Source organism: Passer domesticus, chromosome 4, assembly GCF_036417665.1.
Source record: "Passer domesticus isolate bPasDom1 chromosome 4, bPasDom1.hap1, whole genome shotgun sequence".
NCBI lineage: Eukaryota > Metazoa > Chordata > Aves > Passeriformes > Passeridae > Passer > Passer domesticus.
This window is the reverse complement of record NC_087477.1, coordinates 29,548,474-29,571,938: the sequence shown is the minus strand read 5'-3', so window position 1 is coordinate 29,571,938 and position 23,465 is coordinate 29,548,474. Positions and strand designations below refer to the sequence as shown.

Genomic DNA, 23,465 nt, shown 5'->3' with positions numbered 1-23,465 from the left:
AAAGGTGCTTTATGACATCTGTGGTGATTACATGAGGAATGGTAGATACAGCCTTTCAAGCAGGCAGAGGGCTCTGCAAAAGCTACTATTTCTGGACAAAAAGAAGGGGGAGGAAGGAAAGGAAGGAAAGGCAGGAAAGGAAGAGAAAAAATTATTAATTCTGCATTTCCACCTTGAGCCAAATTAAATCCCTCTCCCTAAGAAAAAAAAAATCAGAAATCAGATTTTTAAAAAAAAATTAATAAGTATGACTATGGCTCACTGGCAAAAAATAAATAATAAAAAGGAAACTCAAAGCAAATCTTGTGGTCAGATCAGAATACTTAGCTCTCTTGTAATTAAGATTGATTTTAATGGATAAATGTTGGTTTTGGCATCCTGTCTTCCACCCAGAAGCATACACTTCAAATTTCTGACTAATATTTGCATTTCAAATTGCCCAGAAAGTGATATCATATTAAGTTAGCACTCTGGGACCTACAAAGCAAATAGGTAAACCTGGGGCTCCTAGAGGAGGGACAGAAATCCCTGGAAGAGAGAACAGTGTCCTGCTCTTGTTAGTTTTGCAAACACGTATAGGCAATGCACATAGCCAGGTGTGTAAAGAGCAATTTTATCACTCCAAGCTGAGGAAGTGGAAGATATAGATACTCCTGAGTATATGTGTGTATAAATGTATGTATGTGTACATATGAGGATAGGAGTACACACGAGTAGATAATACTCATATATATATTTATTTTTTAATTTTTTTTAAATGCATCAAGTATAGGCACTAAGGTGTCAAGTCAAGGTCCACCCCCACACCCAGCCTGACCTAGCCCAAGCATCCCCCCATGCAGAGCCAGAGTGGGACACTGCTGCTCTTCCCCGTTTGTGTGAGCACTGCAAGAGGCTCCTGCAGAGCACAGCAAATCCGTTCTCCAAGCACCTTTTGATGAATGCCGAACAACAGGAGGAAAAATGTGGCCAGCCAGGAGCACAGGGAGGCAGAGGATGATTTCCATAGCCCCCCATCTCCTGCCTTGAAGCCAAACACCAGCCCCACACTGGGATCTGAGCTGACTCTCCAGGGCAGCAAAGCATTAAAAGCTGCTAATCACGAAACTTCCCCCTCTAGCAGAGGAGTCAAACACAGGCAATTCGTCTCACCAGTAAAATCACCCAAAAATAAATTAGGACTGGCTGCAGCCCCGTGAGACTGCCAGAGCTGCACCTGTCTGTAAAGCAGACACACCCAGAGCTCCATATAGGATACACCTAAAGCTCTATATAGGACATACCTAAAGCTGAGCTCCTGCGTGGCTGTTTATAAAACTGTGAAGGGCAAAAAAAGCCCAGCAGACCAGGTGTGAACCAAGCAGTGTGCTTTCATTACTGTGAATCTTCTCTCCTCCACAGGCAGGAGTCTTGTTTGAGAGAAAATAAAATAGGGAGGGAGAGGATGGGGCAAAAGAAGCTCTGCAGTGCCAAAAGCAACCCAAGTAACACAAGTAACCCAGATAATGCAAGTAACCTAGCTTTGACTTGTAAAAATGTAATTTTTTTCAGGGTTCTACTCTTTGCAGTGAATCACAGCACTGCTCCTTTCACAGCCAGCAGCAGGCAGCTTGCTCACCAGCTCTCTGAAGCAAATTGGTTTGCTCCTAGGGGCAAAAGCAAGATCTCTTCTGAAGAAATCCCCAGGACTCAGCTTTTAAGGATTATTTTCTGTACTGGAACTGTTTATTATCTAAATAAATTTCAGGTGGCTACACATGCATCCCTCCCTCTGATGATCTAACTATATTTCCACCTGCGGCTAGGACAGTTTGGGGTGCACGTGTGGCACACAAGCTTGACAAAAACAAGTCATCATCCAGCACTTTACAGTTAGAACTCCTGAATGTAGCTTGTGCCATTGCCAAGCTCTTCCTTTTAATAATGTATCTACTGTTTGATGCTGCGAAGATCTTCCAGCCTGTAATTAAGTCCAGGGAAGTCCTGCAAGCAGCAGTAAGATGAAACTGATACAGTGCTATGTAAAGTCTAGCATGTAGGTTATACAGTTGGTGGGTATATATAAATATATATATGCATGCAATATCTTCATTCCTTTACACACCCATGCCTTCTCAACATATTATTAATAGCAGCAGAGCTTGGAGTGCTGCATACGTAGGAATACTGTTGATGTAACATTTTGCATGTTTATTCTCAATGGATATTTGTGATTAACTCTGCAGGGCATTTCTTTTGTATCTCTGTTGAGAAAATATTATTAAATGGTAATGGCCCCCCTTCTTGCAGGTGGCCTGCGGATTTTGTGTGCTGTTAAAAGATAAGTTACAAATCAAACTGGAAAACAGGGTAAGGACAAGGTTCAGTAATTTAATGAGAGCACTGATACAGCACAGTCCTCCTTTTGAAGTTCTCCTCTTTTCTAAGGAACCTGGTGACATCGGAGGCCAGAGACTGCAAAATGACTCATAAAAATCTTGCTGAATTCTTCTGTGAGGTCAGTCACTCATCTATAACCTGGGTGGCAAAAGTATTTGATTCCTGTCAATTGCAGCCATGACCCTGGATTCACATGAATGATTCTCTGTATAACTCTTGAAAGAATTCTTGAGAAATTAGTTCACTTTGTCAAAATTTTATGTTCATAATTTCATGTTACAAAGAATAAAATCACAATCCTCATTACCACTCAATGAGACCAGTGAAGTTAATTTACCAATGTTTATAGAAAGTTGAGCACTAGCTTCTGATTAAAACTAAAATGATAAGAAATGAGATGGAATGTCAGCCACCATCCCACAGCTCATCTACAGCATCACAGAACAGAATTTTAAAATGGGATATAAAGAAATATCTGCCTGCACACAGCATGAATATGGAAGGCATTCAGATACCAAATCTGTGTTCTCAGCCCTTCCTCCAAAATTCTGTAGCTTTTTCATTAGCAAGTAAATAAATATGTGCTCCAGCAATGAATAAATGACCCACAGCAACCCAGATAAACAAATCTGCATGCACATCTTTTCCTCCCTCCCTGAGACAGTTATTATATGCTCTTTCACTGATTCAATGAGAATAAATTCAAATTTCCACAACTTATTGAAGGTAAACCATCACAGGGCTAGAAATGCCAGTTTCTGGCTGTGTGCCGTGATCCAGAGTGCCCAGCCCTGCCCACTGGGGCACCTGCACCTAGCACAGCAGCCCCTCTTTTCTTCCCCAAAGCTTAGCCAAGACAAGACAAAGTCACATTCCTTCTCAAGACAACAAACCAGACTCAGAGGTTCTAAAAAGCACTTGTAATGGAGGTCAGAACTTTTCAGCCAAAATCTGTTTCTCATGCATTTTTATTTATTTTTGGTATTCACCATTTCCTGGAAGTTTAATGGTCCCAGTACTGGGCTGCATTTGCTTCTCCTCTAAAAGCAATGGCAGCACATTTAATGATTTACTGTAATTTGAACTAAGCATGGCTCACAAACCATGCTGTAAATTTAATCCCTATTTCACCTAAGAGACAAAATAAAGTTTGAAAGAAACTGCTCAGAACAAGGCAGACCTTTAAGCAGCTCTGCAGTTCACTGAATTTGGTTACTAAAAGAAGATTAAAGTGAGAACCAAGGGGATAAATAACTAAGTTAATCCCTATGAGCTTTCTGTGCAGTCAGTCCTGACTTCCTGCCACCCCAATGGCATTTCAGGTGTTCAGTGCTTGAAAGTCACGAAGCAGCCCGCCGGGAAGACTAGGTGAGTGATTCACAAAGTAATAAATGCCTAAACACAAGAAGTTTGGGAGTTTTTTCATTTCTATTTGGATGCCATAATTTTTTAAGATCCATAATTACAAGTTTCCCAGTTACAAGGTGAAGCAGCCAATGTGCTGAGATTCCCCTGGTACCACACAAATCTAAGTGACAGGGCTGATGAAAAAGAGTGTACACTGGAAGATACATGATAAAAATGATGATAAATTGGAAAGAAGAGGGTTTTCACGTGGTGCAACAGCATAGTACGAAATTTGCAATTTCCTTCATTCAAGCTCTATCCCAGAACAGCACGTGATCAAAGTATAAAGAGAGGGTGTAAAACAGGTTTCCTCAGTGTTCCAGAGACCTCCTTTCTTATGGTGGGTCTGTAAAGAATCAACATTAATAGGGTCCCTATTGGAGTTCAGATTCTGTGAATTAATATGCTATCAATAAATAATAAAAGCGCGAGAGAAGGAGAAATTTATGGCTTTGTCACTGCATGGAAGGAAGCAAAAAAATAACAATTAAGAGAAAATTGGATACTGCTTGCAGTACTATCTCTAAGAATAAAAACACTCCTGCTGATACAGCTGAGATCTGCTGGCTGTCAGACCAAGATGGGGACATTCACTCTTTTATTTGTATCATTGCTCCTTGCACCAAGGTACTTTGGAGTGGGCTCAGAGCAGGGTTTTGGTCAGCACCATAACATATCCTAAATGAACACGGAGTGCAATAAATCTCTAACCACGGCGCTCTGGCACCATCAGCACTTGGGCTGGATGGCCAGACCTCAGCTATGCTGCACCACACATTGGCAAGCCCTGGCTGCTCAGACAGGCAGTGCACAACACTCACTGCTGTCTTCAACCAACCCAGCTCCCAGTGAAGCAAGCCTGTGACTCAGAGCCCAGTGTTGCCAAACTGGGACACCTCCTGTGAAACTGCTGCTTCCCGTACATTATTTTTAGCTTTCTAATTATACAGTTACCAAACATACCAGGAAGGCTGAGTGGGTCCCTCCTTAAGTGGGGAGAAAAAAAAAAGAAGTGGCAGCAATATGAACTAATTGAGATGGTTTCAATAAAGGAAAAAAAAAAAGTGACTACCAGCATAGGAGGTGATAACACACCGAAACCCACGAGTCTGACAGAACAAAGAGATCTGCAAGAGCACTGTTCAGGTAACACACTAAAAACACAAGCTGGATGCAAGACTCCCAGGGCCAATTCTGTGCTACTCTCCACCCACAGAAAGCATGGACGACCTGAAAATTAAACCATAACCTCGCCATATATCCCGGGGCAGGGCCTGACATTTCCAAGCACCTGGTGAGCTGTCAGCAGCCAGAAGGAATTGGTATAATAGACTGTCTATCAGCAGTTAAGTTGTATCATAAGCTAGTAGTAATATCCTATGATGGTGCCTTTTAATTTATTTTCAGTGCTCTAACACCCAACAGCGCAGGAAGAATACATTTCCAAATGGGTCTGCTGGCTCGCAACCTCGTCGCATTTCTTCTCTAAAAGGGTTATAGGCTGCTGGCTTCAGGGTAAGGAGGACTGAATATTTACAGCATGGCAATTGCTGGGGATAGCCTGAGCCTCTAATCACTCCGACAGTGGATCCACCCTTCGTCATCACATGAAGCCTGACTGCTCTTTTCTTGCAAAGTTCAGACACAAATATTAAAAATATGGATTTAATGCAGTTCAGATGCCTCATGTAAAGTCAAATTTAAGAGAAGGGTCCTGTCTGATTTTCAGATTTCCACTGCAATGACTCATTTCAACTTCTACATGGCAAGGCATGCCTCCACGAAGCCTAACAAACCAAATGCTACGATTATTCGACAGTTTGCAACATATTCCTTCCTCCACTGCTGCATGAGTTCACAGACCATGGCAGCCTATAGGTCACACTTCATAAAGTTATCTTTATTTCATTCAAAATCACAGAAAATCATTAAGTGTCATCCAGCTTTTTCCTCAAAGCTCTATCACATGAGTGAATTAAAAACTCACACACAATGCTGCTATCCTCTCCCTCAGGAGGCTCCTTCCAAAAATATGTGATTTTTATTGAAAACAAAACCAGATTTCAAAAAAAGGCAGTGCAGGCTGCCTCTGCTCTGAGCTCCCTCCTCTCCCCAACAAAGCCCAATAGACTCTCTTCTCACCTGGCTGTGGTGTCCAAGCAACTTCTTTCTATAAGCTTCAAGACAGCTGGATTCACACATACCTACATCCTACCCAGGGTTCTGTCAACAGGAAAGAATTAAAAAATAAAAAAAATAAAGAAGCAGTTGTAGAAGGACTTGTCTTTGGAGTACAGGGCTGGAATGCACAGCACATCACAGCATCCAGACAACACAGCAGCTCCTCCACATGTGCTCTCATCTTGCTCACCTGAAGCTCTTATTTCTTTTCTTTCTTTTTTTCCCCTCTCGACTTGAAGGTTACTATTTCTGCAGGCCATTGATGTGCAGTCAGAAAAAAGGACTTCACAACACCAAAAGAGAAAGCCAGAGCTGGAAAAAGGTCACACTATTACATGTCAGGAAGCTTGCTTGGTCCAGTTAGGTCCTTTTCTACTGCAGGTGGTAATTTTACCTTTCCAGACAGCAGTTTACCTTAAAATAAAATAAAATGTAGCAGATGTCACCAGAAATTGCAAACTGTCAGAGTTCCCATTCACACAGCCTCTGAAAGTAAAGGCTTATCACACCACATGGCCGCCTGAATTTCTTGATGCAACGACATCACTGGCAGCATCCCTAACTGAAATGCCAGCTTGCATTCATCCCACTGTCACACTGAAGTTATGGGCCATCTATTTCCAATGGCCAATTCAATGAAATAAGAACAATCTCTACAGTAAACATGCATTTTATTTCCAAATCTAACCACATTTAGTACTAACTGGCTTCAAATGGGATGAAAAAGAAACGGTTGCCATTCCAAAAAGCCATAAACCAGTTGGACTGGGGCCACTGGGAAGCTGGTAGGATTTGATCCTTCTACCTACTTTGCTGAACCAACTTTGAAGGCACTGGGTACACACTAACAACCTAATGTTTTGTGGGAGCCCTGCTCCTTCAGGATCAGCACAAGTATTAGAACTGTAATAGGAACAAAGAATCACCAGACTGCATCTCCATCCACATCTTCTATGGGTCCATGTCTTCTCCAAGGAGTCAATGCTCAGGCAAAGACAGCACCAGTCAGTGCTTGGTCCCCATCACCGCCATCTGGGCAAAGGAGGCCAAAACACTATTAAAAGGTTAGCAGAGATAAGCAGGATAGGAAAGCTGGCAGGAACTCTCAAGGAAAACACAGAAATACTGAATGCACTTTAACGGCAGTAAGAAGCATCTCAAGAGGACTGGCACAGGAAATCTGCTAAGCTTCTCTGTAGAGAGATTTCATCTTATTTCTCGAGCAGTCTATTTTAAGACAATTTCAGTGACCTTACTTAACAGAGATTATGCTGTGTTTCAATTAATTTTTACAGCATTATAATTAATATTTTGGTGTCTGCTGGAAAGCACGCTGAGCTGTGTAAAATCCACATGTGCGGCGAGATGACAAGTGCTGTTATCGAGGCGGAAGGAAGGAGATAAGAGCCCTCCAGCCTTGCCTGCCAGGGCAGAGCAGCAGCACCCCTCCAGCTGACTGCTCCTGCGAGGGCCCAGTGCACAGAAACACAGCAAAGGTCAGAGCTCCTCCTCAAATAACCCAGCCAGTACCGCTAGGGTGGGGATATTTTCCCAAGCTAATGAATTTCCACATGCACCCACACCACAAGCAGAGATTCTCCTCGCCACCTGCTCAAATAACTGAGCCCCAGAAGGTGAAAGCAGCCAAATCAGCACAGCTTATACACATGCAGTTTATGTAAGTGCAGCCTTTTTTTTTCCACTCAGAGAGCCAGACCTTAGCTCATCTGGTCAGATACATTAATTCCTCTGTATGCTGATCACCTCTCAAGTAAACAATTCTCACATCACTACACAGTCTTCTTCTTGCAGGGCTCATTTCTGCTTCTGTTTCATCCTTGGGTTTGCAGGAGGACAGAAGACTTTGCATGATACCACTCCTCCAGATCTCTGCTCCTGACACACTGCACCTCCAAACCAACTTCACCACCCTCATTCACTCAAGGAAAATTGACTTCTATACACCCACATTAATAAACAAGACTAAATTGATGGGACACTGAAATAACTGGAAGTTTCTGAGCGGGCTGTTACTTTAGGAGCAGTTTCCCCTCAATGCAACCCGGAATGCTCCATTTGGATTTCTGCTGTTACTGTTTCAATGAGTCCCAGCTGTTGGTGCTTTTAGCAAACAGAGCCATGGCACAAACCATGAAAAAGATTCACAAGCACATCAGCTCCACTTTTTAAAATCTCAAACTCAAAACAAAAAATCTTCCTAAAACTCAGAACAATGTGACAACAACTGAACTGTACTTCATGAAATTCAGCAACTTTGCAACATTTGAGCACAGCTGTGAACATACATCTAAATCTTTGTAAGAGATTTTGGCAGGATGCTGCATGGGTGAAGTATCACCAGCAAGGTTGCTAGAGGCTGTTCAAAATGTTCTTCCTGAATTTGCAACAAATCAGGAGTGAAGACACACAGGGAAAAATTCTAATTGTGACAACTCAGCAGTGTGATTTGTGACTGAGAAATGATCTGGCACAGAGGGCAGAAGTCCAACCACAGGAAGGGGTTAAACTCTTTGGAAGGAGGAGTGCCAGGGACAGAAGGACTTCTTACAAGGGCGAGAAGTTTCCCTGGGTGGTAAGAGACAGTCTCAGCCATCCTGGAATTGAAGCCTCAGGGCTGAGCTCAGGGACACCTTTGGGCAGCAGAGCTGCGCTGGGGGTGGCCTAGGCAAATACTCTTGGGATTGCTGCTGGAGGCAGTTTTGGCATTTGCTTGTGATGCATCTTGGAAGACTCCGTGTGGAACCAGGTATTTCAGTAGGACTCTGTACATATACTGAAACACAAATGTGTGCTTAATTTGTCTCAACAAGCACCACAAAAATTTCCTACTAATTTTTTTAACAGTACTCAAGTGAAAAAAAAATATAACAACTTCTAATATCACGTATCAAATTGGAAATTCTTACCAAAAATACTATTACACAACAAACTCAAGCTTACACTCCTAACTGTAGGTTACCTGTATTTGTGGCCAGATGAGTTATGAATATTGACTCTGGACTTGAACCTCTTCAAATTACCCGCCAAGATCCATTTCCAGGACAACCATTTATCTCATTGTTGGAGTTCTTCTCGCCCAAACCACTTCCAGCACTACCTGACCTATAGAGAGCAAAGGAGGTGAGGCAGCAGCTGTGTGGGTGCAGGTAGGGAACCATCAACCCAAGCAATGACAGGTGAAAGAAAATTAGGTGTAGCTTAATGAACAACACGAGCAAGTGCAGACACTGTCCATTTCTGTTTACACACACAACCTTCCTTTAAATTGGAATGGTGTAAAAAATGGAAGTATTCAGGACATTGCAAGCAGGAGTAACATTCACTGTGACCGCCAGCTTTACTTTTTTCTTCATTCTGAAATAAATTAGATGTGCTGCTGATAGAAGAAACTGGTTTGCCTCTCTATGAACAAGCCAAACACGAAAAGTTTAGTGAAATGCAAGGACTCCAGCTAAAATGTTCTAAAGGTTTTGTCACATGCTTTCAGCTATCAATGATTTCCTTGCCATCACATTTAGAAGCAGCATGAAATATGTCTCACATCTCAGATTCAGAGTGACAAGGTGGTCTCAGACAAAGCAAGAACCTGAGGACAGCTCAGAAGGTTGCACACAGCTGGCTTGCTCCTACCATACAAGATTTTGTAAAACACTTGCCACAAACCAGGGAGATGTGTGAAAGCACAGAACAAGTATTGTAGTTTGAGCAAGTAGGCACAAAAGTAGCACATGCAAGTCAATATATTTTGGCATAAGTTACATATAAAATGGAAAGATTTGAACACAGCTCTTGAAAGCCAGGGGTGAGAAAGAACCATACAGATTTTTTTTTGTAAGACTCTCCTGCTGCCATAGGAAAAGAAGGGATAGCTCACAGTTGATAGCTATTCTGACCATAAAGCCAGAGACAACTAACAAACCAGTACACTCACAGCAAGATCTAAATTCTCAAAGTATTAACCATTCTAAGGCCCTCTTAAAAGTGGATTTGAAATAGGAAGGAACAGAAGAAGAGAACAGGAAGGAAAAAGAAGAGCAATGCTGGCCTTAAGATTGAAGTACTGATCCTGTCACAAGCAAGAAGCAAATGCCAATCCTATACATTTTCATCTCCCCTCCCGTGAAATTATCTATGCTCTTGCATCCTTATATTTCAGTGACCTCTTAGAACCACAGAATTATTTAGGTTGGAAAAGATCTCTGAGATCAAATTCAATCCAGCACTGCTGAGTCCACTACCAAACCATGTTCCTAAGCACAACTACACATCTTTTAAATACTTCCAGGAATGGTGACTCCACTGCTTCTCAGGGCAGCATATTCCAGTGCTTTACAATCCTTTTGATGAAGATTTTTTTTCCCCTAATATCCAATCTAAACCTCCACTGCTGCAAATTGAGGCCATTTCCTTGTTGTTACTTGTTACTTGTGAGAGAAGACCCAAACCCCACCTGGCTACACCCTCCTGTCAGGTAGCTGTAGAGAGTGATAAGGTCTCCTCTGAGCCTCCTTTCGTCCACACTGAACAACCCCAGCTCCCTCAGACACTCCTGTGCTCCAGACCCTTCCCCAGCTCCATTGCTCCTCTTTGGAAATAGCAGAAAGATCCATGAAGAAACAGCCATGAGAAGCAGCATCTGCAAAAGGCTTTCCTTCTACACCACTTAAAAAAGGGTGACATTGCTTTGCAATTCACTAAACAACATATTTACTCACAGGCTGACTACATATGTTGTACTTAGATGTCACAGCAGATTACTCACTAATTATACTAGGAAAAACCCAAGTAATTACTGCAGACTCTTTCCTCTGGTGCAGAAGAGGTCGGAGACATTCATTTACATGACAAATGATCACGCCTACCACTAGCAGTGGCTGCTTCCAGCACAGAAGGACCCCTCCTCCAAAAAAGTGCCATTAATTTTTTTTTTTTTTTTTAATCACACTAAAAGCTGAGCATGTATCAGAAATGCAGTGACTGAAAAAAAAATTAGGAGCTCTCGCTGTTAAGGAGTCAGCTTGTTTAGGCCAATGGTGCAAAAATCAAATTGTTTCTTAATATTTTATGTGATATTTCAGGCTGATAAAAACTTCTGCTACTGAATGAAGGAAATCATATTACCAAGGCTGATATTCATCAGAAATATTTTGAACTGAATATGTGAACTGCTTTTAACTGAGTTTAAATCGATAACACCACTACTATGGTTAGTTTTATTGAATTGTACATTGGAATAATATAATTTGCATTACGTTATGATGACAGTATTACCCTCCACTCTGAGCTGTATTTATTCATCAGGAAGGTGAGATGTGCCACCTCTTCATTTGACAAATCAGACACACCACTGCTCTCAGTGCTATTTTATGGAATGATCATTGCAAGTTTACACTGCTACGTACACACCAGGCTCCACCTTCAAGAAGCCAACACCTGAAGGTTGAAAAACCTTCATTTTTTATGGCATTTCTTTTTCCTTTTAGAAATAAAGCACTGGAGGGAAGTTCAAATGCAACCATACAAATCAACACAAACCAGCATACGTTAAGTGCCTAGGATCATTCATGGCTGTTTCCAGAGACCCAAGCCAGGGCTTGGAAGCAAGAGAAGGTTTGTTTGCAGGGGGCGGTTATGCTTATAAGCATTATTTATACATGCAAGATGACAGCTAAATCCTTCTTGCTTCTCCCTGGTGGAAATGCAAGAGGGGAGCAGCCTGTCATCTGCTTTAAGCATTTGAAGTTTTTGTTACCTGTAAATATTCAGCTATAAAGTGGAAGAGAAGAAAATATGAACTCAAGGCTCATTTCTATGTTTCCTCTCAAAAGATTTTCATTTTTAAAGCATCATTTCATAGTTTAACTTGCATAACATTTGTCTTTCTTTGTCTTTTTAAACTCCAGTAGAGTTTAAAACCGCAAGGAAGTGGCAAGCAGAAATAGCTCATCATCCTAAAACAGCACTTGTCAGAGGTGAATTTCAGAGCACCTTGACAAAGGTCGTCAGAATCATTAACTGCACTTTACTGGTGTTTAGATGCAATAAGGAGACCAAAACCAGGAAGAGTGACGCAGGCACACAGGGCAGGAATAGAATCCTGCTCTCCTATCCAGCCACGGGAGCACTGCAAACTCATTGTGTATCATAACATTATGACCATTACCACAGATGTGCTTTACAGAAGGCTCCCTTTTTCCACCCAAGCACCACTGACCAGCAAACTCTCAACATCCATTCCTGTAACACCTACATTCACATACAACTCCTCCAACAAACCCTCACTTCTGCAAACGGGCATAAAGGCAATGCACCTTTGTTCTTTAAATTAAGCTGAAGTGGGACTCTAAAGAGCCCCAAATGGCACCTGCTTCACTTAGGTCTCTACTCCAAATACCATTCCCAGAGACATCCATGTCCACGCACACTGTTGCCGCTGCAGTCCAGCCAAGAAACTATTAGCATTTTGAAACCTTCAATTTAAGAGCATCAGTGTGTGACAATTAGATATATTAAATTCTGTTAGGCCAACAAAACTTATGATTTAGCTAACGGAACGATACCAATAATTTATAAGTTTTTTTTTTTCATCAGTGATTAATCCGCTAGACTTCATGCTTTGATCATGATACTTGCGGGTTTCACTTTTCCAAAAAAGGCCATTACAGATATGCATGCAAGTGCCAAGTTACACCACTACCTATAATTTCATTCTCCTTGCTGCCAAACTGAGCCTGGGTCTTTTAATATGCGTACAAATGCTAATTACAGCTCAACACTAATGCTAATCCTGACATCTGCTAATTAAAAGATCACATCTTCTGCAGAGTCAGCAGTGCTATTCAAATGAAAACATTAATCAGTTTAAAATTAAAAAAAAAATCAATCAACAAAGCAGAAATTTTAGTCCTTGGTTCAATTAATATCAAAGTGCAAACTGGGAGTACTCAAGAGCAAGTGTCAGTACATTCTCTGGGAAGATCTAATGTTCGGTGAAAAGGAAAACTTTCAGCACAGTGAGATTTTTCTGTTCTCAGTAACTGTCCACTCTCTTGCACCTTCTTTAATTCTTCCTTCTCAGCAACCAGAACATCAGAAACACAAGACCAGCCCATACCAACATCCCACAGTTAAACCAAGGCAAGCACAAATATCTACATGTGTACATTCAAATACCTAAGAAGTCCCACTTAAGCTTCATGGGACCACTTTCCTCTACAGTTAACACATGGACCTACAGGATCACTAACACATTCACTAACAATCCTGGACCTTGTCTTGGACAGGACAGTCCAAATTTGCTTCCCATTTCAGCACACACAGTAGGCAGGGGAAAAGGATAAAAAGCAGGATGCATCCATCCCATGAAATAAACACCGAGATCATAAAATCCCACCAAAAAGTCTACACAGAGCTCCTCGATTCACCCATTCCTACCTCAAACCCTGCTGCTTTACATCTTGCTCCCAGTCCATGTTTTTCCTGTAAGGGATGTCCATTCATTGTTCCTGGAAGAGCCCTCCTGCACGGTATCTTCACTCTCTCCATGAACTGAGCTGTTGCTTTCCAGATCCTGCTTGCTGGTTGCTTCTTTGATTAATTTCTTTAGTGCTTAGAAACCATGGTACAGGTGCTCCACAGACAAAGCAGCTCTGCTCAGGGTTCAGATTATGGGGACATTAGAACCAGGAAGACTACCCTAATTTCCAAGGAAATCAGAAGAAAATGGAAGTTTTGAAGAGATGAAGAGATGGTGCAACCCAACGGGATCCCAACAACAGCAGTCTCCTACAGAGCAATCTTTTAATGTTTACTAAGTGCCAAAAGGATGCCTATTGGTAAAGACGAATGTGAAGTCACTTCAAAACAAACAAAAATAAACTACCTTGTCTTAGTGGGACAACAGTACTGCAACTCTCCAAAAGACAGAAAAAATTCCAGTAAAGGAAAAAGCCCACAGAGCAACAGCAGCTCCCAAGACAGCACTGGGCAAGAAGAAAAATAAGGTTTTTCACTCATTTAGCATGCTGCTGCTCAAAATTCATTTAAAATAGGCTGCATATATTTTGCTGGTGCTCAATAGGAAAAAAAAAAAAAAGCTCTTTAAATTTTTTATACAAGTTAATATTTGTATTTATAAGGAAACCAGAAATAAGATTTACTGCCTTTTTAACAATGTCAATATGAAAATGCTCTTTTGTAAGATGCCAATGTTTCCTCCCTTCTCAGCTACATGCCCTGCAATTGCCATCTTATCTGCACTTTAAAATTTCCACTCTGGTGAAGTCTTACACTGTAATATATCTTTAGCTAATAATACACTGCAGCCAGTTATAAATTAATCACATTGATAAAAGGTCTAACAAAGTTACCAATATCACTCTGTAATGCACATGCAATATTACCAAGTCTTATTTGAATAGAATAGGCAATTCAATCAAGAAAAAATGTGACAGAGACTTCCGACTGCAAAAGAATCTTAAATCATTAATGAAACTAAGAATTTAATGTATGCAAATTAAATTATATATGCATATTTCAATGGGCTAAAAGTTTATATGCATACTTTACTCAGGAATCTGCCTTGTGATACGATTAGAAAGAAATGGTGACAATTCAGATTTTTTATTACTTTGGACGGTAAAGTGTTCATATGATTTATGTTCACCTAAAAAGGTACAAAACCCCATCAATTAAAGCCAGGCTGCAGATGGTATAAATAGACTGCAGCCCCACTGAAGGTGCTATAAGCACTGTCTCAATACATCATTTGAGGTTCAGGTCTCACTAGTCTCCACTTGCAAAAAGCAAACAAAACCTGAGGTTATGAAAAACCTGGCACCAGCCTGCACAGAATTCAAAGAAAATAATTTCAGACCTCTCCTCCTCTGGTAATCAAATTCAGTAGCAGGTTCAAAAGTTACCAGGGCATGGCATAGAGGACACTGACCTGTACAACCATTAAATAAGCTTTCTCTCCTGGCAAATCACTTTTTAAAGGCAGGAAGGAAATATGTGATAAAATATTAATCTTATTGATTGTGCTCTAAGGAAAAAAAAAAGGTTAGAATCTGATTGCAGAGGATATGACAGCTTGTGGCTACTAAACATCTCTTCAAAATTCCTATGTTGGATTTTTCCCCTTTTTAGTAAAGCAGGCCCAAAAAACATTCCCCTAATTAAATGTCAAATATTTTTGACTCCTGAAATCAACCCAGTATTTCCTGCTATAAGCCATGTACTGGGAAGACAAAAGTTCAGGCAGGCAATGGGCCCTTCAGGAAACATTTTTACCCCCAAGCACAAAAAATTATATTGATAAAAATACACACATTTATGTTGCCACGGTGAATAGCATCCACTGGAGCTCTAGGCAGCAAACCAGAAACAAGATGTCATTTTCCAGTTTGAGGTAAATGTATTAATTCAGTACTGACTCCTTTATTTATTTTGCCTTTTCTTTTTTTTCTCCCAACAGATTAACAACACTCCCAAAGAAGAAATCACAGCAGAGGGGAAGTTCTGAGGCAGATATTCCCAATGTGTGCAAGCACATCCAGCTAACACAGAAATGGTACCCACAGAGCCAAGACTGAGCAATTTCACCAGGGGCACAGCACCAGCAACTTCTGCCAAGATGCTGAGCCCTCCCCATCTGAGGTGAAAATCTAGTTTTAGGCTCAAACCAGGAAAGCCAATGCTCAGCTACAAGGGAGGATTTAAGCCCTATTACTGCATCTGTATAAACGCTTTGTTGAATTAAGGATCTGCCCATTTACACCTCTTCCTGTTATCATTTCTCCCTGGGCTATCACTAAATCACATAGGATCTAATGACCTAATTAAAACACTTCTTAACACTCACAGCATTTTTGATGCCAGCTTTCAACACAACTAATGGCAAATGAAGGTTAATAACTGGTAATTATCATACCCCTTTTAAAGATTTTGTTTTTAAACAAAGGAGTGAAAATATAAAAATAAATTACTCCAAGGAAAGAGCAAACACACATGCAATTCCTGAACACTGCTAAAAACCATTCACAAGAACAGCAGTTGTGGCTATAAAACCCAAATATTAAAAACATTCAATGCACTCAAGCAGGATGAATCTTAAGACACTGCACACTCTCAGAATTTCAGCTTTAAAAAAGCCACCTGTATAAAATGCTATCTAAATACTAGTTTACTGATATAGAAATCAAAACTGATATCTTGCCAAGACACAGCCATTGAAGTGCAGATGCAGCTGCTGAAGTGCTTCCTGTAACTTTTCATTGTTCTGTAAACAAGCTGCTTCTTTGCTACACTGCCTTTCATATACATTATGCCAACCAATCCCCATGGCCCATTTTTACTCATAGAGATTCAAACTTACATGCTTTAAAAAAACAAACAAACAAAAGACAATCTTTAAAGACGTAATAACAAAAACCTCCCACCTAACATGACACTACAGAAGCCTGAGCATCTCCATGTACAGTTTATATTAACAGCTGCTGTAAAACCAGTGGGAACACAAGCCTACGTTAAAATAATATTTGAGAGTTTCACAACAAGGAATAAGCAGACTTGCAGAAATACAAAATAGTATTCAGAAAGGAGCCAGTGCTTGGACTTGTCTATTCAAGTGTGTCCTTCAGCAGGAAAGGCTGCTCACAATGCAACACCTCAATGCCATTCAGGCTCAATCAGCTCTTACAGAGGCAGATGCTAAGCTGTACTGAGCAGAGCCTCTAGCATATGACAAGCTCTAACCAGAAATAGAGCTTTCTCCAGTAAAAAGATTTGTACAAATTCACAATTCACAAATATTAGGAAAATCACTGAAAATAAGATTCAGCTGAGATAAAATCAAGTGTCATGTTTAAATCTCTTGAACCCTGGCTCTGTCAGCAAGTGTTGCCTAGGAGGGTAACAGAGATTTTGAACTCACACTTAGGAGCTTTACAGATCTATAGCCTTCAAACTGCTCCAAGTTGTTTTTTAATGCTAATTAATTTTATTCAAGATGAACACACATGTCTTTGTGACCCCTCAAGAAAATGTTGGGAAGAGGTCTGTGCAAAAGCACTTTGCTTGGCCACTGGAGTTAGGGGACAATGCTGACTTGAAAGTAAGTACAGGTGTTTGATGCACTGATAAACCCCCAGCAAATGGAGCAAAGTAACAGGACAATGCTGTAAACAGACCAAAAAATAATAAAAAGCTGTTATGAAACACATATCATTTCAGAAGACTATGAAGGCATGAATATACTTCATAATCAGTGACTTGAGACAAAAGGACCAAGAATAAGGGCTACCAAGTAACCCTGAACAGAACATTCTCAATCCCCTAAATCAGAATTGCTCATTTCCAGCTAAAGTGGCTAAAACTTTCAAGCAATTTTTTTTGTGGTAACAAGTCATACAAAATCATTCACTGGATCTAACTCCATATTGCTTTCCTCCAATTTTTTAATTAGATCTGACAATTATTACCATAAAGCACAAATTATTTTTAAGCTACACTGAAGTAAACACTCAGCAACATCTGCTTTGCTTTCATTGTTTATTAAAACTTATTCAGAACAGAAGTTTTAAATGTTCCACCACTAGTTGTTATTCTGTGTTTAAATACTTTGATCAGCTCTCCTCAGAAAAAGCAGCATACACCACTTTCCATCAAAAGAACAAAGAAATCTTCCCTTGGTCCTCTAATGAGGGCACAATCATCCAGTGGCACCACAGAACTTTATCAGCTATCAGCTGCTGAGAAAAATAGAAAAAACTCAGTCACCAGTGTGAGACTGCTACTGTACGCTCCTAAAATCCCCATCTCCATCAAGTTCAAAAGTCAGGACTGCTCAAGGATCCCGTCACCTGCTTAAAAAATTAAAACCAACAGTGTGGAGAAGAAACCAGCACCAAGTAATTAGTAACGGGGGAGTGAATTTAGTGCTACGTATCTGCAATATTGATGGATTCAGGCATGTGCTGTGCATATATAGCTCTGCTTTGGAGATGCAACATGCAGTTTGCTCTCTCACCTCTCTTTCTCCAAAGTTCTGTACAAGTTGCAAAATGAATTTGCATGATGATGAGGTTCGATTCTGTTAGTTTTCACTGGACTGTATTACCAACAGCAGAAAGAAAGAGAATAGAACACACCTTGCTAAGCAAGTTACCATACACATACACACATCTAGAGAATCACAGAATCATCAAGGTTGGAAGAGACCTTTAAGATCATCAAGTCCAACCCTCCACCCAGCACTGCCACTGTAACCCCTAAACCCCCTAAATCATCACCCAGCAGCAGATCCAGACACCTCCTGAACAGTGGATCCCACCAGGGCCCACAGACTTGCGAGTGCCTAATTGGCAGAGCAGTCCACTTATCATTTCCTCATGGATTATGGGCACTTCACTCATTTCCCCATCACCAATTTCCAGCTCTGTGAGCTGGGTATCCTGAGAACAACTGGCCCTGACACTGAAGACTGGGGCAGAGAAGGCATTAAGTCCACACGCGTGTGTATGCATGTACACATTCCTGCTCACACATACTCCTGTGTAACACACATATATGCCATGCTCAGTGTTCCCTAGGGCAGGAGACTCAACCAACACACTGGGGACCAACCTTCAGATCCTAAAACTGGGAACAGGAAGGGTGACAGAGATTCTAACACCGCAGAGCAAACATCACACACACTTTGAGCAGCTCTGCCCTGTCCCACAGCTTGTGCTACTTCTACACAGCCACACAAAAGGTTAGCTGTAAACCAGCCAGGAAGCTGATCCCAGGTGAAAACAACCTAGCAGGATTACAAATTTAACAGAGATTTTAAAATTAGGGTTTCATTTCCCAGCTTGGTTGCCCATACAGCCACAGAAACAGATGGGAAATGAAGAGGGTTGATTTGGAGGTGGAGGGGAAGCAGTCAAAACTTACACTGGAACATCTGTCCAAACTGCAGTTCTCAGGGAATCAAAAAAGGAAGGTAGACTTTTTTTTTTCCTGAGTTTTTGAAGACACTAGAAGGACCTACATATACCTTATTCATAGGATATAGCTTTGTTAGATAAATCATTAATATGCCAGAAATCAGGAGCTTAGGGCTGCATTCTGGGAAGTTCCTCTCCCACCCACTGGCTCAGCATCCCAGGGCACCTACCCAAGGGATGCTTTCCCACACAAGTCAAGACAGACACATCTCCCAGCATCTGCCTTTTCAGACTTTTATGTTTCTAGTCCTTGAAAGAAAAAGGGAGAGCAGAGGTATAATTGCTCAGGTTTGCAGGTTACTCCATGTTCTTGAGGAAAAAAGCCATGGAGGTACAAAAGCCCGTGCTGGGAGTCCCACTCATAACATACAGGACAGGAACTATCAGGAGGAATCACTCATGTGCCACCACACCTGCATTTATTTCTGTGATATTTAAGGTACATATCTTACACCAGCTGAAGTGAGAGCTCCTCCTGGACACAAGCTCCGTGAAGATCAGGGACCATTTCAATTCCTCTCCATGCACTTCCTGATGGATCAGCTTTGCTGTGCCAGGAACCAGCTTATCACACAGATTCACATTTGAATTGGAGATGCACTGCAAGCCAAGGAGAGTAATTTCCTGGGGTGGGATTCACCTTCTCCATCTTAAGGTATCTGCAATGTAAATGTCTCTATCTGAGTTTGGCACCTTAGGCTCCCTTTACAGTCTGTGAAGAGAAAATCTTTTTAGGATGCGATTCATCTGACATATTTTAAAGGTCTACATGAGAAGAAAAGGAATCATGTCTCAAAAGTGCCTGCCTCTTTCCATTAGACAGAAGGTCAGTTTAAATGATTAGCTTTCATACAGACATCTCAGACCAGATAAACAAAACCTACTTTATCTTTCTGCTTTTAAAAACAAAAGAAAAACAACAAAAAATTCATAAAAAACAAATCACAAACAAACAAACAAACTCACACAAAAGCCCATCCCAAAAAAACCCAAAATCAACACAAAAGACCACAAAAGCCAGACACACTGATCTCATGGCAAAAGCGGGATGCAGAATAAAAGAATAAAGTTATAAAAATACCAATTAGCTATTCAAACAAGGCAGAACAATGCCCTCTTCCTGTCCACCACTCTTCAGCACTGCAATAAAAGCTCACTAATGAGCCAGTTAACCACACCAGACTTATTCACTGCCTACAGCAGTGACCAGCTGATCAACCACCAAACGTGTCCCAGTGGATGCTCCCCAGCTGCAGCTCAGCCCAACTCAGTGTCTGGGCAGACACCACGACAGCAAGGCAGGCTGCACACTGGGACCTTTTTCTAGATACTTGACCAGCTCAAATAATTTTGTTCAGGAAGAGAAAAAAGCAAAGTTACAAGAGTGCCATACTCTTCAAAAAGCAGCCAGTAGAAGCTCAAGAAATTTGAAGCCAAGGTTAGTTGTAAGGAAAAGCTAAGCATTTGTCACTAGAAAAATATACACAGGCAGGATCCAAGCACCAACCACTATTTCTGAATAAAGCAATAAAAAAAGTTTTGAATCTTTATTCCTTTCATACCTTAACTATAACAGGTATTATTTCTGGAACACCAACAACTTCTAAAATATCTCCAAAATTCACAGGCTTTGGCACATCGTGATTTTAGTGAAGTTGCTGTATACTTGCAACTTCCCACTGGAGTGTTCAAATATCATTTTTAATCAGTGGCATACTTAGAGCTGTCCAAAGTGAAAAGACATGAAACTATAAAGGTCAGCACATGGACTGAAGGGAGTGCAGCAGATGAATCATGGGGCACAAGGGGATTATACCCTGTCACACTTGTACTACTGAACTCAATTCATCTGCTACCTGGTCCTGCAGGCAACAGCCCTGTTAATCATAGCATTATAATATACATATAATACATAAGAGGTGCATAATAACCTCTAAGTTACCAGGTACCAGTAAAATAAAGTGACTAGACATTGTAGTTCTAAATAAAACTTTAATTTCCCCCATATTTTAGCAATACTACGAGTCACCACTAGATTACTTTTCAAATGTGTCTCCACATTGAATGAAGCAGATATTTGCAAGCCTCTTCAAGCTGATTCACCCTTCACTTTTTCAGGCAACCTCTTACATGACTAATGTGCAGGAAAATTCAAGTCTACAACATTCAGCTCTCAATTAGAGGCTATTTTTAATTAGTTACAAAGACTCTATCAGAAGCAACTGGCCTGAATCAACACAGAGTTTCTGAGGAAAACAAACAAAGCAAGCCCACACAAGAAAACCTCATCTGGCCTTCATCCAAGCATGCAAACTAAGGGACATTTCCATATCACTCTGAAGATTTCAGTGCACTGGCCAAAGCCAAATTAATAAGGGAAAGACAACTTCTTAGTTTAACGACAGAAACTGTTTCTTTACCATACCCTTACCTGACAAGAACAGTATAGAGACAGGCACAACAAAATCAAACCAATATGAAAAAACAGGAAACACATTTTTCATATTAATCCTAAAATGTAAATAAGATGAGAACTGATCAGCAAGGTGGTGGGAAAACTCAAAAGGGAAGGAGAAAAAAAAGGTCCCATCCATCCCTTCATAATCTCTTCACTACACCCAGAAAATGGAGGCAACCACAACGCTGTCTGCTCATCCACCTCCATTGGCACAATAATCATTTTTGCCATGATATGACACCAGCACCTAGAACTGAACACTAAAGGGCAAACATTGCAAGGCTACATCAAGATTTCACATCGTGATTTATCTGTGGCTCCCAGCAGGTCTTCCCAGATGATGAAGTGTCTTGCCAGCAGCTGAAATCTTGATACTGAGACCACAGACCTGCACTGAACAAAGCCTTGCTCCTGCTATTATTTTATCTCATCCTGCTCATGAACAATGTCCTCTTGATTAATTTAAATAATTGCTCCTTGTTACAATAGCAACAGTAGATACATATTGATCATCTTTACATACCCTGGATGCCGGACGTAATGAGTCTGGAAATGAAAGTGGAGAAACTAAAGAAAATGGAGTTGGCATCCAGCTGGGAAAAAGCTGGAGTAGCCAGGAATCAGCCCCTGCTTTGCTGGAAGGGAAGACACTTTGCCAGGACACAAAAGGATCCTCCTTTCTCCCTCAATCAACAGAAAATTAGCAAGGAGGCTGGAAACTTAACATAATTACACAGCAACCTCTGAACCTTATTATTGCACACACACAGGTTTAACTGTATGGCTGTCATTAGTCCCTTACTCCCTAACACAAATTAGCCGTGTTAGGCAAAAATTCAACAGGAGTAAAAAGCAAGAAATGCCACCAATTGCAATAATTAGTATGCACTGTAGTATTGTAACTCTGGCAAAGGGAGTTCCCTTGAGCACTAAGGAGGAACTTTCCCTTCCTTGTGGGATTTGCCTAGCATTGGGTTTTGCCATTGAGAGTGCTGGCAAATCTGGGATCTTCAGTCTCAAAGCCCACACAACTGTACAAAGTCCTCAAGTTCTGCACAGGTAACTTCCAGACAGGAAAAAGGGACTATAAAATACTTCCTGCTCCTATCCACCTTTGCTAGGGGCCACCATATCCCTCAGGATGGAAGCATCACTGGTGTTTTCACAATATGCACCAACACAACCAGCAAACCCAGCACACGTGGACAGCAATTTTTATTTTAATTTTAAAAAATAGCTCAGCTTTAGGAGGAACAAAATGCTAGTAAAGAATGCCACCTCCCTTTTTTAAAAAGCCACCCAAGAAATGTATTGGTGGTGGATTTTTTGGCTCATTTTAGAGTCCCACTGAAAGTTCAAAATTAGGGGAAATGCTATAGCTCTGCAGCACTTACATAAAAAAGAACAAAACATTTAAATATCACAACAAGATGTCATTCCTAATTCAGAAACAAATTATCAGACTCAGCTCAGGAACAGATACACATGGAGTTACTTGGACCAAGTTAGATCTACAGAAGACCAGATGTCAAGTAGACTTGATTTTTCCATCTTCCCTTTCCTGTCCAGTGATTTTTCCATCTTCCCTTTCCTGTCTGACTTCTAGCTTAAGGAAAACATAATGGGACCTTACTTTTGCAGCAGGCTGTGCTTTCATATGTAAAATTCATCTCCATAAAGGACCATTATAGAATGTTTGTGATTTTTTTAAGGCTGGATTATAACCTAGCTTCCACACAGGGACTCAGATGAAACAAGGCCTGTCTGAGCACCTCACTGAGCTCCAACCAGAGCCAAGAACATCCGCGTGCAACCAGTAAAATGGTTATAAACCTGGCTCTCCTTGCTCTTACCCTTGCTCTTTGTCTGCCACCATCCCAGGACGATGATTTCGTGGCAGGCAGTTTCACCACCCTCAGCACCAAGCCAGCCCTGGGGACACCATCTAGGATGCTCAAAAAGGATCAAGTTTGCTGGTCTTTGACCAATGGCTCTGGACTTACAGTCTCTGCTAAAAAGACAACTCATAT

At 41.0% G+C, this 23,465-nt stretch overlaps 1 protein-coding gene across 26 annotated transcripts in view; it reads right to left on the bottom strand.

The window, feature by feature from the left end:
* Positions 1 to 23,465, bottom strand: part of ADGRL3 (adhesion G protein-coupled receptor L3) — a 489,498-nt gene that overhangs the window by 452,078 nt on the left and 13,955 nt on the right. The window contains exon 2 of one of the 26 annotated variants that reach the window (XM_064416847.1): positions 8,948 to 9,090. The exons of the other annotated variants lie outside the window; for them this stretch is intronic. The gene's annotated coding sequence lies outside the window, so the exon portion shown is untranslated. The remainder of the gene's footprint in view (positions 1 to 8,947; positions 9,091 to 23,465) is intronic. 26 annotated transcript variants of the gene reach the window in all.